The sequence below is a fragment of the Aptenodytes forsteri genome, unplaced genomic scaffold, assembly GCF_000699145.1.
Source record: "Aptenodytes forsteri isolate BGI_AS27 unplaced genomic scaffold, ASM69914v1 Scaffold239, whole genome shotgun sequence".
NCBI lineage: Eukaryota > Metazoa > Chordata > Aves > Sphenisciformes > Spheniscidae > Aptenodytes > Aptenodytes forsteri.
In genome coordinates this window covers 1452642-1456788 of record NW_008794743.1, presented here as the reverse complement: position 1 = coordinate 1456788, position 4147 = coordinate 1452642, and positions in this window count along the sequence as shown.

The window sequence follows — 4147 nt, the reverse complement described above, 5'->3', positions numbered from 1 at the left end:
GGGGGGGGGGGGGGGGAAGGGCAAACAAAAAACCATCAAAAGCAGTCTGACCCAGTACAGTTATGTTCTTGAAAGTTTTCCTACTCACCCCAAAACGTTTGCTCTCACATATAAATAAAGATTCAGTGATATTCAGGGTTACTCTGAAGTAAGTGAATTTACTAAGTAATTTAGTAAATTACTTCAAACACAGAAAAAATGTTATTAATTCAGCATGTGGATTTCCACCATAATCATCACTCGCTAGGCCTCAAACAGCTTCCTCGTGCTAGCTCTCCTCTGTACTTTTTATGGTCCCAGTGTCATTTGCAAATGCTGCAATGTATGTTTCTGACCAACTGTGAAATTACAGTTCTTATTCAACAGAAGTTAGAATGCAAGAAACAGATGCCAAGCAAATATATTTAGCTTTTGCAGGAAATACAAGTCTATAGCCAGAATTGCTCTTCAATATCTAACAAAACTATGTTATTTAAGAAAAATATGCATTCCAGACAGTGATCTGAAAAGCAACAGTTTTAAGCATACTTCAGAAGTATAATTCCCCTTTAAAAAAAAACCAAAACCACCAAATCTCCATTTCAGCAGACACAATCCTATCTGTCTGCAGTTTTTCTTCTAAAGAACTTCAAATTCTACGTTGAACAATCAATGAGTCTAGTGAGAACTAACAAATCCTCAACCACGCAGAAAAAAAAAAGTTGGAAAAACTCTTCAGACTTGCACAGGTGTGCTTAGAAGATTGCAATCTCACTTAGGTGAGGCATGGCTCCCTGTGGTTTCATGAGTCTATGAAAAGTTGTTGAGAAATACCACATCTGAGCTGTTCCAGAGTACTTTTCATAATTACATGATTTGCACAACAGTGCTGAAGGTGTGGCACATCATACAAATTCAACTGATTCAGTCTGTGACACTTTGCAGTCTTGCCAACACCTCCAGCTACTCTGCTTCCAACTTCAGCAGAAGTTTCAGAAATTAAAGTGCATGGAAAGACTGCACTCTAATTGGAATTAGCAGACATCTGCACGCAATATTTCACGTGACAGCACTGATTAAAAGCCATTTTCAGTTTCTGTACAATTTCTACTTTATATATTCATCTCCTCTCCTCTTAAATGCCCAATTACAACAACAAACTGCCTCTGGATCTGCAAAAAGGCATTCTGTGCTCTTTTCATAGTCTTAAAGCTCCTCAAAGCAAATGCGTACTGCTTTCTGCATCGCTTACTGTACAGAGCACGCTTGACTGGATTAAATACTCAGGGGAAAGCATGCCATTTTCTAAACAGGAGTGCTTAAACTCTCAGACTTCCAAACTACACAATAGTAACATAACAGACATTCTAGAGGCACTTAAAAATGAACATACACCATTACTCTTAAATTTGGAGCAAAAACATTCATACTTGGATCAACACACTTCTTGTCAATGCTTCCTCTTACTGCTTTTTTAAGAGTCTGCCTTCATCACAAGATCTCCATAACGACTCTGTCAGGTAGCTTCAAGGGGAACTGATTTAGACCAAAAGCAATTCAGGCTGGTGCACATGCTCCCCTAAATCAATTCCCTAACTTCAGTAAAACTAGCTTCCAAATACCAGCGTCAAATGCAACACCCCTCCATTATGCAATGACACAATATTCAATATCAAATAACAATACTCAAAAGTGCCTCCATATTACCTTGTGAAGTTCTTGTTGCAATCAGGAGAGTTTTTGTGGAGAGGCAAGGAAAAGGTACTTAACCAATATGCATCACTCAGCGTGACAATTCCTGCTCCTCGAAACGCAAGATAATGACAAAAATAGCCACTGGCAGTCTAAACTAAGAACTCGCTCTCCAACCTATTCTGCAGTGTTTTGCTATCACTGGCAGGTCACGTGGCTGCCAGAAAGCTTCCTGTATCAGTATCTTCACTTACTCTCCTTTTCTGGAAAGGTCAGCAGCAACTCCAAACAGGACTGACGACAAGTTCTGAGTCATTTTAAGACAACGTGCTTGATGAGAGATGTGTTATTATTACAGACTGCAGAAAATTACCTTCTAAATATTTTTCTCCAACTGAGGCAACACCAACAACAGAAAGAACTAAGCCCACAGAACCTTAGAAAACAGCATCAAAAGTAATAGAAAATGAATTAAATTTTTACAAGATATTAATTTATACATGGCATTTTCTGTTTAATTTTATATTACCAAGTTGCAGCAAAACCAGCAAATAAGAAATGGTATTTATTGTGAATGGACAGAAACCAGTATTACATATCTTTAAAAAATTAATCTCATTAAAATGAGCACAAACAAGAAAGAGACAGTACTCTATGTACCATTAGGGAGTTAACGTAACAATAATCACATATCACTAGCTGGAACTGAAAAGGGAGGCACTACATTTTACTATACTAGTAGGAATGCAAAATTCATCTTTAAAAAGAACAATTTTCATTTGCTTTAAATTAACAAGAGCCTGCTGTTTGTTCATTGGAATGTTTTAAATTCAATGTACCTACCTTTTTCTCTAGCCACTTGTTAAGAATTCAATAGTTATCTGTGCAAGTACTGTGTGACTTATTATCTTAATTTTCTTAAAAAGCATAGCAAACAGAGACACTCCCCTAGACCTGGTATCGTCATCACTCTGTTCAGTTCCCCAAAGTGTCCGGCACCTTCTTCCTGCCTCCCAGCTGTAATAGATCAGTTGATTGCCCAGCAACTGGCTCTCCCTGTAAGAGCTGATTTGGGATAAACACCTCTGAACAACAAAGAAAAATTTGTTCTAATCGCTGAACTTCTTTGTTGAGAAGCAGCATGCCTAACAGGGTCCTGTAGCTGTAAACTGGCTAATTTTTGAAGTTGGAAAGTTATATTAATACCTGAGCACTTATTTTTCATTTTGGCAGTTTTATCTTTTTAAAGTTCTCTGAAGGGTGGTTCCCTACTGCCATATGCTTCTGGTTGACAACTTTGCTTACCCTTGATACTCTGAAGATAACAGATGGACCTACAGAGTTAGATTTCTCGTCATTACTTTTTTTTTTCAGTAAAGAAACATTAGGGACAACAGATTTTCCTGTATTCCTCCTTTCCTTCTAATCATTCTCCGCATTATTCCACTGTTAAGTGTACTCCCTTTAAAATCAAAACCATTGCAGAGTAAAATAACTGGTTTTGCCAAAGGAAGCAGCAGCACTACCACACCTTGGCTCCAGGAAACCGCAATCAGGGAAGAACTCAAGTAAGCAGCAACCTTCCCACACGAAAGCACCGATACTGCGAGACAAAGGACAACCATCTTTCCTTTAAAAAGAGTAACACCTTAAAATATATCTAGCATTTCAGTGCTCCCTGATCGGTCAATTCCTGAATGAGGCTTGTGCCCATGGGCACAACAAGGCACATTGCTGCTCTAAGTGGGGCCTACTTCCTGCCTTAAACATACTTGGTTGCGTCTACTTTCATACCGAGCATAACTAAACAAACTACAGTTACAGCAAACAAAACCATGTACCAAAAATGACAGCAATCATCGGAGGTTTTCTGTGTAGAAGCATGAGATGATCCATTAGAAAGCTAAATTTAAAACACCTTGGGCACGGCACCTTTAAAGGGAAAGCCCCTGAACAAATGTATCCTGAAGACAGAATACATTTCAAAGACAGTAATTTGCATTATTAAAATAGCGAGCAAAGTACTAAAAAAAGATGACCTCTACACTCCTACCGACCCACACAACAGAGTAGGTGAGAGTGACTCCCAGACCCCCCCCACAGACCACCTTCACTGAGCTGCTCCTTGGATTGAAGGGGGGGCCCAAGCGTCGCCTTCAGCCTCAGCAGTCCAATTAAAACTACACTCTCTAAAGTCCTTTCAAAAATGTCTATTTAAAAAAAAAAAGTAATCTCAGACTGATTTAAAGAACACACTGACCCTGTAGCAGCCACCGGCTCCTCTCCTCTCCGCCCCGGTGCCCGCGGCCAGGCTTCCCCTGGGCAGGGCTAAGCACGCAGCTCCCCCGGCAGACAAAAGGAGCGAGGAACCCCGATCTCGCAGTCCTCCGCGCCCGGCGGGGCTGGGGGCGCTGGCCCCCGGCGGAGACAAAGTCTGCTGCCTGCCCCGGGCCGGCCGGCCGCGCTCCCGCGCCGG